Below are 11,415 nucleotides of genomic sequence, written 5' to 3'. Positions count from 1 at the left end.
GTGACCCCCTCAAGGATGGCCCCGCGGTGGCCACGGAGGGGTGAACTGGCCGGTGCAAGAGACGCCGAGGCCGGACGGGGCCAGGGGCTCAGACCCGGCCGGGTGTCGCCGCTGGACAGCGGACGGGCCTCTCTCCCGCCCCCTCCTCCCCCCGTGCCCACCTCCCGGGCGCGGGCAGGCCGGCCGGGCGGGACGACCGACCGCAGGGCGCGGCCGGGCTGCTGACAGCCTGGGTGTCCCGGGACGCGGTGTCCTGGGTGAGGTGCTGGGATTGGGGCGCAGGCTGGGGAGGGTGGGGCCTCCAGGGGCCGGGGACAAGCTGACATTTGGCTGCTGCTGATGCAGGAGCAGGGATGGGTGCGCCCTGGGCCCTCCTGCCGGCCCCCCGCCTCCCCCCGAGGGTAGCCTGCCCCCCCAAACCCACAAAGCCCCTGCCTGCAGCCCACCCCGACCGTCCCCTGTGGAGCCCTCCTCCCTTGGGGTCGCCCTGGAACTCAGCCTGTCCCTCCGTCCCCGTCCCCTCCCCAACAGTTCCCATAACAGTTCCCACCCCCAGCGGCCTGTTCTCCAGGCTGGGGGTCTCCAGGGTGCCCTCCGGGGCCTTGAGGGGGAAGCACAGTGTCCCTAAGGCAGGACCCCACCCCACCCGCCTGCCTGGGGCTGTCCCTCCTCAGGGGACCCCCTGGGACCAGGGCCGAGGGAGGAGCAGGTCTGACGCCCTCAGGGCAGGGGACTGGGTGCCCCCTCCACCCTGCTGTCCCGTCCAGCTCGGCCACAGCCCCGGCCAGGACGGACCCTCCCGGCCCAAACGCTGGGGTGACGCGGGGGCTGGACCGGGTGCCGTGGGGGCAGCAGGCCTGGCCTTCGCTCCGGGAGGGGGAGCGGGGGGTGGGGGCAGCGAAGGGGGGGGAGGGGAGCCTGCAGGCTCAGGCGTGCCCTCCCTCAGCCTCGCCTCCGAGCCTCCTGGGGAGGGCAGGTCCCCGTTCTGCTGAGCTGCCAGTTTCGCTCTCCTGGGAGCCTGTGCATGTGCGTGTGCTCGCGTGCATGTGTATGTGTGTGCACGCGTGTGTACGTGCATGTGCATTGTGTGTGCGTATGTGTGTACATGTGCGCGTGCGTGTGTGTGCATGCATGTGTGTGCGTGTGCATTGTGTGTGTGTGTGTGTGTGTGCGCGTGTGTGTTGACGAGGCTGTTGGCATCACCTGCCCCTGAGGCTGAGCTGCCTGGGACCCCGCTTCCGCTCCGGTGGGGAGATGCGGGCCTCCCCCCGGGTCTGGGGGTGCTGGGCTCGTCCGTTCCTGGTTGGCGGCCCGTCGTCGGCCCATCCCGGCGGTTGCAGGGGGCTAGAAAGGGCAGGGAGGACTCAGGCCGGGGTGGGGGCCCCTCCTCTGGTGCAGGTGAGCCCGGTGTGGCTTTGCTGTCCCCCGGGGCCTCAGCTGGGGGACCCCCTCTGCCCGCCAGGCCTGTGCCTCCATTAGGGGCCAGGCCCCGGGTGGGGCGGGGGCTGCGGGGGCTGAGGCCTGAGGAGAGTGCTGGGTTCGTGCAGTGCTCACGGGGGCTTCCCCCACCCCAGGGCCTGGAAGCCGCGGGTTAGGGTGGCGGCTGGCCCAGCCTGGAGAGCCTGCTGTTGCCCTGGCAGCCGCGCCGCCCCCCCCCACTGCCCTCCCGCCCCCCGCCCCCCGCCTGCGTCAGGGGAGCTGTCCGCGCTTGCACTGGCTTCCCAAGCGATGAGGCAGCACCCCGCCCGCCCCACGCCGCCCGGGCTCACGCCCTGTCATCCGGCGGCCCAGCCCCTGCCGGGCTCCCGAGACCCCTCCTCAGGTCCCGTGGCCCCCCCCCATGTCCCCAGCAGGCAGTGCCCTCGGAGGAGGGGGCCGGGGGGCAGAGGGACTGGCCGGAGGGAAGTGGAGCTGCAGGTGGACGAACCCTCCGTGGGTCTGTGCTCAGCTCACGCCAGGCCCCGAGGGTGGGGCTGAGGACAGGGACCGGGAGGCAGCGAGCCTTGGGGGGTGGGGCGGGGGCTGGTGTGGCCTCTGACGGGCCGATTCTGGTAAAAATGTGCACACGGCGGGGGGGGGGGGGGGCGGCAGCCTGATCACTCCCCGGGCCGCTGCTGGGACAGGAGCCACCCCCGCCCGCCCCCCACACCTGTCCCTATGGCTGCCCGCTCTCCCAATTCCCGCCCTCCGCTCTCTCCCTGGTCGACGTGCGGCCACTGAGGCACGTTTTATTTCCATTTTTTAAAAATATATGTTTGTTGATTTCAGAGCGGCAGGGAGAAGGAGAGAGAGATGGGAACGTCAAAGATGAGAGTAGTGGATCGGCTGCCTCCTGCTGGGGGGGTGAGCCCGCCACCCGGGCACGTGCCCCGACCGGAATCGAACCCGGGACCCTTCAGTCCGCAGGCCCACGCTCTATCCACTGAGCCACACCGGCCAGGGCTGTTTGCCGCCCTCCAAGCCCCTCTTCCCTCCAGTCCCTCCCGCCTCTGTGTCTTTTCCTCGCGTCGGATGCGGCGGTTTCGAGGGTTCCTGCCATTCTATTTTTAGCCTCAGGTGTTGTTGTTTCTCAACGTTTTATTAGACGAAGCGACTGCATCTCATGCTCCCTTTGTTTCCCTGAGCCGCCTCCTCCCTCCGTCTCGTGCGGTTCTGTTATGATCCGGCCCGGACTCCCACGGCGGGAACTCGCTCTCGGAGACACGGGAGGCGGGCGAGGGGCCGGCTTCCGCATCCTCGCGCTTCGGTCTTCCTCCCGGCCGGGCCCTGCCCGCCTCCCGGCCCCGGGGCCCCGCGGGCGTCTTCCTAGCTGCTGCGCTGTTGCTTTTTCGTGTGACTGATGCCGACACCAGCAGCTCTGTCCGCGCCCTCTGTGCGCGCCGGTCCCAGGCCGGTGAGTCACCTGCTCGCCATTGTTCCCGGGATTGCCTCACGCATGGCGAGCCTGCCCTCCGCCCGGGGCGTCCCAGGGACAGGGCCCTGCTCATCCCCGGGCCCCTGTGCGCGGCTGGGCCCAGCCCTGCGTCCGTCCACCCTACAGCCCCCAAGCGGCCCCCAAGCGGCCGCCGAGGGTGGGGCTGGGCTTGGAAGAGGTTAGAAAGGGCAGGGTTAGAAGTGAGAGAAGGGACCGGGATGACCCAAAAGGGTTGAAATCGGGGCCCCAGCTGGTGCGGCTCAGTGGTTGAGCGTCGGCCTGCGGACTGCAGGGTCTCGGGTTCGATTCCCGGTCAGGGCACGTGCCTGGGTTGCGGGCTCACCCTCCAGCAGGGGGCGTGCAGGAGGCAGCCGATCCATGATTCTCTCTCATCATGGATGTTTCTCTCTCTCCCCCTCTCCCTTCCTCTCTGAAATCAATACAAATATATTTTTTTAAAAAGAATTGAAAACAGGGACTCGGACAGGGACCCCCATGTTGCCAGCAGGGTTGTTGACGGGAATCTAAAGGTGGGAGCCACCCGGGCGGCCCTCCATGGGTCAGGGGGCAGACACTGAGCTCTGTGCGAACAACAGCATGTCACCCAGCCATGGAGCGGAAGGTGCGTGGACACGGCCACGGTCCACGGGATCCTGGGAGGCACTGTGCTCCGTGGAATGGGCCAGCCCCCAAAGGACGCGTGTGGTTCCACGTATGGGACCCGGAACAGCCCAATTCCGAGGGACGGGGTGCGGGGGGGGGGGAGCCCGTGGTGGGGAGGACACCCCCTGGGGTCTGTAATGGGGTGGAGTGTCTGTCTGGGAAGATGCCAGCGTTCTGGGGATGATGATGGTGGCGATGGTTGCGCGACCGTGGGAAGGCGCTTAATGCCTTATTTTTCTTTTTTCGCTAATCCTCACCCGAGGATATTTTTCCATTGAATTTTTTTAGCGAGAGTGGAAGGGAGGGGGAGAGACAGAGAGAAAGAAACATCGACTGGGGTTGCCTCCCGCACGAGCACCCGGCCAGGGATGGAGCCTGCAACCCAGGTACGTGCCCTTGGCCGGAATCGAACCCAGGACCCTTCAGTCCGCAGGTTGATGCTCTATCCACGGAGCCACACCGGCCAGGGCTGCTTAATGCCTTGCAACTGGACACTTGAAAGTGGTGAAAATGGCCCATGTTTGCCCCGGCCTGGTGGCTCAGGTGGTTGGAGCGTCGTCCAGTGCAGCAGGAAAGTTTGGGGTTTGATTCCCGGTCAGGGCACATGCCTAGGTTTCAGGGGGCAACTGGTCAATGTTCCTCTCTCTCTCTCTCTCTCTCTCTCTCTCTCTTTCTCTCTCTCATCAATAAACATACCCACAGGTGAGGATTTTTTTAAAAAGACAAATGTTATGCCCTGGCCAGTTTGGCTCAGTGGATAGAGCGGCGGCCTGCAGACGGAAGGGTCCCGGGTTTGATTCCGGTCAGGGCCACACACCCGGGTTGCGGGCTCGATCCCCAGTGGGGGGCGTGCAGGAGGCAGCCGGTCCGTGCTTCTCTCTCATCATGGATGTTTCTGTCTCTCTCTCTCTCTCTCTCTCTCCCTCTCCTTTCCTCTCTGAAATCAATAAAAATATATTGTAAATGAAATAAAATAAAAACAAAGAGGCCCGTGGGTGTGTGTTTTATAAACATGACGCGTCCACCAAGCTAACCCTTCAGACCCGGAAACGCAGCCGGAGGCCGAGGCTTGGAGCAGGGAGGGGGCCCCGGTTCGGACGGGACGGGCTGGGCACCGGGGGTCCCTCAGGGCCCCTCTCGGGTGGCCCCGGCTCTGGGCGCCCCGGGCTGCTGTCGGGGGCCAGTCTGGGTGACTCAGGCCCCTCCCCCTGTTAGGCCGGTGATGACAGTGAACTTTGTACAAACAGCAATTAGGGTAATTGTTCTGTTTGGACGTGACCGGATTTCATGGCGCGGTGGGACCGGCCCCCGTGGTGGGGGGGACGCTCACCCTGCGAGGGGCCCGTGGTGGGGGAGAGGGCGGGGTGCTGGGGGCAGGGGCCACAGCGGGGGGACGTCCCCGTCCCGGAGGTCTGGGAGCTCCAAGTGTCCCCCACCCCGCACCAGGATCCAGCAGGCACCCTGCCTTCCACCACAGACCTCGTTGCCGTGGAGACAGACGGCTCCCGCCAAACCCAACCGACTTCCCAAGGGAAATGCAGCTCGGATCCCGGGATCCCAGCCCACGGGTCTCCCTCCTGCTGAGCCTGAGCTCAGGCGGGGAGCTCTCAGGCTCCCCAGGGCGCACTCTCTCGGGGCAGCTGCCCGTCCCGCCTCCGGGATGGCAGGAACGCGGGGGAGCTGAGCCGCCGACGTGCTGTGTGACTCTGGACAAGTCGCTTGCCCTCTCTGGGCCTCCGTTTCCCGCCTTGTAACACGAGGGGCTGGGGCCGGCGCTCGAAGCCAGTGCCTCTCACACCTTCATGTGGGTGCATCCCCCGGGCACCAGCCTGGGGCGGGGCGAGGCCCCATTTCTAAGAACCTGCTGCTTCCGGGGCTGCGGTCTGAGGGCCAGGCTCGGGGCCGCGTCTCAGGGCCGGTCGCCCACCCCGACCGTCAGCGGCCACCGGCTCCTCGTGCCCGCCCGCCCCGGGGGCGAACGCCAGGCCCTCCGTGTTTCGGAAGCATCGCCAGCCACGTGGAAGGCCTGCTATCTGGAGCCCAGGCCGTGGGCCCGGCCTCTCCCCAGCGCGGGGCGCGGGCATTTCTCTGAGCCTCTGACGTGGGGGTGACAGAGCCCCCCTCGGGCCCGTTGTGAGGATTCAACCCAATAAGGTCACAGAGTGGACACAGGGCCGCCCTCGCCCCTCCCGGCTGCTATCCCACTCGCAGGGCGGGACGGTGCGGGGTAGCGGCCACTTCCACCCTCACCTGCTTCCTCCTTCTCTTCCTGGGAGTCCGGCCGTCCAGGCCACCGTACAGAGGCCTCTCCCTCCCTTCCCAGGGGGCTCAGAGCCAATGGGGGAGCCAGGGGGGCCTCAGACCAATGAGGGAGCCAGGAGACTGATTGATAGGTTGACCGGCACCCGGTCCAGTCCTCCCCCTGGCCGGGGCCTCGGTTTACCCATCTCGGAGCAGAGTGCGGGGCCTCCCAAGCTCCCAGCGCCCCCCCCCCCCGCCCCACCCCGAGCTCCCAGGACAAAAGGCCCGCAGACGGACAATGTCCACTGTGTCTCCTGGCCGAGGGATGGCCGCCTGGCAGCACCTGCCGAGACCACGTTCATCGAGAAGGAATGACAATGAGAGTGACCCGTCGTCAGAGGCCTGGCCGACGTCCTGGCTTCGTAAATTCCTGCCTGGAGGGTGACGTCACTGTGGCCACTTCCTTTCCCACGGTCGCCAGCGGGCCCTGCCTGGTGCGTGTCTGAGGGGCTGTGTCATCCTGGCGTGCGCCCGGCAGCCCCAGTCCCGCCCCCTGAGCCACACGCCGGTGGGTTCGCTGAGAGTGGCCCCGGCTCCTGCGAGGCTCCTGGCGGTTTTGGGGCCGTGGTCCTGTTTCCTGGGCGACCCACAGCCTCAGCCCCGGGGGTTCCTGCCGGGCTCCGGGCAGGGGCCACGCTCCCCGGCGTCGGCGTCCTGGGCTCGGGCCCGTGGCCCGTCCCGCCTGGTCTCCCGCCCCGTGGCTCGCCCGCCTCAGGCCTCCCGCCTGCTGCGAGGACGCTCCCGTGGGATCGAGGGCAGCCCCGCACCCGCTGATCTCCACCTGAGCCCTCGGGGCTGCACGGACCTTCTCCCACATATGGTCACACACACAGGTCTGGGCTGGACCACGGACAGCTCCTGGGGGGGGGGGGGGCGGCCACCACGCAGCCCCCACGAGTCCTTCCCCGAGACCGTGCCCGCTAGCTGCTCCCTCCACCCAGAAACGTCAGGTGGTGTGTGTGTGGCATGTCATGTGAGGTGTGTGATGTATGTTGTGTGTGTGTGTGTGGTATGTAGTGTATGTGATCTATGGTGTGTGTGTGCTGTGTGTAGTATATGTCATATGTGTATGTGGTGTGTGTAGTATATGTCATGTGTGGTGTGTGTGGGGGGTGTGTGGTGTAGTGTATGTCGTGTGTGTGTGGTGTGTGTGTGATGTGTGTAGTATATGTCATGTGTGGGGTATGGTGTGTAGTATATGTCATGTGTGTGTATGTGGTATGTGGTGTGTGGGGTGCGGTGTCATAGACCCTCCCCCCCCCCGCACCCCCCCAGTTCCTCACGGCTCTTTGTCGAAATGGGCCCAGGCCCAGCCCAAAGCCCCGCCCACCGAGCGCAGCCCTGGAGGGCCCGGGCCACCCGGTGATGGGCGCTCCCCACAGGAGGGCACCGGGGCCGGGCTGCCATGGAGGCCCCGGCGGGCGATGGGGCAACGCAGACGGGGGGAGGCGCTGCCACTCAGCAGCTTCTTAGCCCGGCCCCGGCCTTGGGGCATCTTGGCTCCCCGTCCGTGCCCATCCACGGCCTGGCAGGCGGCCGGCGCAGCAGCTCGGAACAGAAACACCGTCCGGGGTGCCAGCTGCCCTGGGTGTGGCCGCCCCGTCTGCCGGCGCGGGCGGGTGACTCATCAAATTACCACCAGGCCATACAGGGCCGGGGCTGGGGTGGGCAGGTGACCGAGAGACGGAGAGGCCGAGAGCGCAGGAGCCTGCTCAGCTCTTTGGGGCGCACACTGCACGCTCCTGCCGGCTCTGCGGCCCCGCGGCCTTCCCCTGGGCCCCGCTCCACCTGCCAGGTGCTAGCCATCTCCCAGCACCCGGCAGCGGGAGCGACGCCTCCAGGAAGCCCTCGGGGATTTCTCTCCCGCCTGCCTTCCCCTCGAGCCTCAAGCTTGTCACTGGCTCTCCACCCTCATCCTCCCCCAAGGGAGAGGGGACCCATGCCCCCTCGAAAGGCCTTGTCCCTGTGCCTCTTGGTGCTCAGTTCATCTTCTGACAAATCGGGGGCCCAACCAGTGGTCTGTGAGCCCCCCGGCCGCGCCCCTGAGGTTCTGAAGTGCCCAAGGGCAGTCCTGCTGGTGGACGGCTGGGCTGGGCTGGGGCAGGAGGAGAGGCCGCTGGGGCACTGGTCCAGGGGGGCGGGCAGCGAGGAGACTCGGCGGTGCTGCTGGAGCGAGGGAGTGCTTTTGTTTTTTTGTTGTTTTTTAAAAATATATGTTTACTGATTTCAGAGAGGAAGGGCCAGGGGGACAGAGAGAGAAACATCAGTGATGAGAATCATGGATCCGCTGCCCCCTGCACGCCCCGCACTGGGGATGGAGCCCGCAACCCAGGCCTGTGCCCCGATCGGGAATCGAACCCTGACCTCCTGGTTCCTAGGTCAACGCTCACCCACTGAGCCACGCCGGCCGGGCTGGAGCGAGGACGTTCTGTCTGTTATAAGCTCCCACAGTGCACCCAGCACCAGGCTAGACACTTAACATATTTTTAAATATATATGTACGGCCGCAACGCCACAGCGAGGTGTTACGAAGCTAAGCTGACAAGTGAGGCACGCGGGCACAGAGAGGTTAAGAGGCTCGCTCCCGGCCACACAGCCAGCCGTGGGAGAGCTGGGCCCACGCCTGCTCTCGTTTTCCCGGCCACCGCCCTGGGAAGGCCCTGGCATCCGAGCCCAAGAGCCATCAGGTCCCACCGAGAGCTGGAGGCTCCCACCGGGGGGCGGGGACAGGCGGAAAGGCAGGTCCCAGGTATGCCCGCGTCCAGAGGGCAGAACTGGAATTTTGGGTTGGCGGAGGGGCGGGGCGCCGAGTGCTGAGGCAGCCGGTTGGGATGGGGCTGGGCCGCTGCCCTGCTATGCATCACTGTCCCTGGCCGCCCCACCCAGCCCGCCCAGCGAGACCAGAATGTCAGCTCGGGGAGAGTCCTGGCCTGTCGGAGGCCTGGTGCACTCCCTGGCCTCGCCCCATCGCCGGCCCAGCCCTGCCCAGCCCGGCCCGCCTTGGGCTCATCCAGGTCCCGGTGTCTGGGCCGGGCCCGACCTCTTTGCTCTCTCTCCGCCCGCTGCCAGCCTTGCCCATCGGCTCCCAGAGCAGAGCAGGCTGGTGCGAGTGGGCCCGGGCCCCTTGAATCCCAGCCCTCAGGCAGGGGGGGGCCACAAGGTCATGAGCCCTGAGCTGCCAACCCAGGTGCCTGCCCAGAGCTTGGGGCAGGGCCTCTGTAGGCCACCCCTCCATTTCCTGTTCCCCATCCAGGGCTGGGAGCTGCTCTGTGGCCCTCCGGACCCTCCAGGCACCGTGGCCCCAACCAGGGGGGCATAAGGTCCCAGCAGGCGTCAAGCTGGGAGTCTGGTCCATTCCTGCCCCGGTGCCTGGAGGGCAGCGAGGGTCAGAGGTCACCGTACATCCTTGGGAAGGTGACTTCCCGGATGGGCTCCCCCGAGGGGAGCAGGCCAGGGCAGGGGGCGAACGGATTCCGGCTTCCTGATGTGAATTCCCCGTGGGAAGTGAGCGGGCAGACTCCCCCTGCGCCCGGGGAGGCCCCGAGATGGGGGGGGGGAGGCGGGCCGTGCATTCCTGAGGGTGTCCCGCCAACAGGAGACGGGACACAGGTCATCGGGGACACTGGCCTGCAGAAAAGCAAAGGCGGGACCCGGACGCCCCACTCGTCCGAGTGACCTCGAGGAGCCAGCCCCACGCCCGGTCGTGGGGGCCCAGCACATGCGGGCCTTTGTCAATCTGTCGAAGGAACCTCAGTGTCCACGTGGAGCAGACACGTCTGCAGAAACCGAACTCCGGCCCGGCCGGCGGCTGGCTCAGCGGTTGAGCGTCGACCTCTGAACCAGGAGGTCACGGGTTCGATTCCCGGTCAGGGCACATGCTCAGGTTGTGGGCTCGATCCCCAGTGGGGGGCGTGCAGGGGGCAGAAGGCCCATGATCCTCTCTCATCATGGATGTTTCTCTCTCCTTCTCCTTCCTCTCTGACATCAATAAGAATGTATAACCGAGTGTCATACCTGGAAACAATTTTCAAGGAAACCCGCGTCAGCGTCCAGGGCCTACGTGTGGCCTTTATAGCCGCACGGGCCGGTCCAGGCACCTCCTCCAGGGCCCCTCTGTAGAGACGTCGTTACCATGCGCTGCGGCCGGCATGTCAGGTTTCAGGGAGGCCGGGGGCGTGACACCATGCCCCTGGATTCTCACGTGCTGGCCTGTGGACTTTATAGTTCTCTGGGGCCCTTACGTAACCGTGAGCACAGGGCACTTTAGTGCCCGTTTTATGGGCCGTTTATAAGGGAGGCGGGGGCGTGGAGAGGAAGACGGTGGCCCGGGAGTCCCCAGGGCTGATGAGGCGGCAGCCACGTGCCAGCTGGCGACCCCAGGCGGGCCACCTCCTCTCCCCCGTGGGGGGCCGGGCGGGTGGTGTCCGGGGCTCCGGGGGCCCTGGGGGTCCAAGGCCGGCAACCGCGCGCGTCTCACATGCTGAGGTGATGCCGGAGGCTCCCGGGCCTTGGCCTTCCGTGTCTGGGACGTCCCGTCGGTCACATCTCCGGTTTATTGGGCGCTGGGCTCTCGGCACCCGGCCCTCAATTAGGAAACTATTTCTATTGGACACTATAACCTGCTTTACGGTGCTCTGCCCAGCACGTGGCTGCCGGGAATGCCTCCTGGGGAGACGCAGGGCTCCCCGCACGGAACACCCACTTCCCGGGAGGCGAGCGCGTGACCGCACGTGGTCCCCGAGACGGCCCCTGGGGCGGCTCCCGCCTTCCTCTGCAGGTGACGAGGGGAACCTCAAAGGTCGGTGTGAGCCCGGCCTGTGTGGCTCAGTGGACAGAGCGTTGGCCTGCGGACCGAAGGGTCCGGGGTTCGATTCGCGGTCAGGGCACCTGCCCGGGTTGCAGGCTCCATCCCCAGTAGGGGGCGTGCAGGAGGCAGCCGATCCATGATTCTCTCTCCTCATTGATGTTTCTCTCTCTCTCTCTCCTTCTCCCTTCCTCTCTGACATCAATAAAAATATATTTAAAATCCTATATCATAAAGAGCTAATATGCTAATTACACCGAACAGCCGGGCGACCTTCGGACAAAGCTGGGGCTGCGAGGGCCGAGCCTTTGCACTAATTTCACGCCAGGGCCTCTCGTAAATAAACAAACGGCGAGTGTGAGAGCTGTGAGCAGTGGCCACCAATGACAGCATGAACCCGAAACCTCGGGAGCCGGCGGGCTGCACGATGCCACGGCTCGGACCGACGTCCGCAGGGAGAGTCCCGGGTCACCACGGAGTCCGGGCGACGCACTTGGGGTCCTACGTGTAAGGGGGCCAGGCCGGGCCTGAGGCCTTTTGCGAAAATCTCCATCGTCGTCTAGCTCCTGGCACCCACCCCGTCAGCTCGCGGGGCCCCTGGGCCTGCGGGTGATGGTCCGGGAAGGAGTCTCACCACACACGTGTCCCAGGCGTGAGCGCGGGAGAACCCACACCAGAGCCCTGGCTCCAGGGGCCCATCCTGGGGGCGTGTTAGGGGCGCGGCCGACTTCGA

Source organism: Myotis daubentonii, chromosome 20, assembly GCF_963259705.1.
Source record: "Myotis daubentonii chromosome 20, mMyoDau2.1, whole genome shotgun sequence".
NCBI lineage: Eukaryota > Metazoa > Chordata > Mammalia > Chiroptera > Vespertilionidae > Myotis > Myotis daubentonii.
This window is presented reverse-complemented; position numbering follows the sequence as displayed.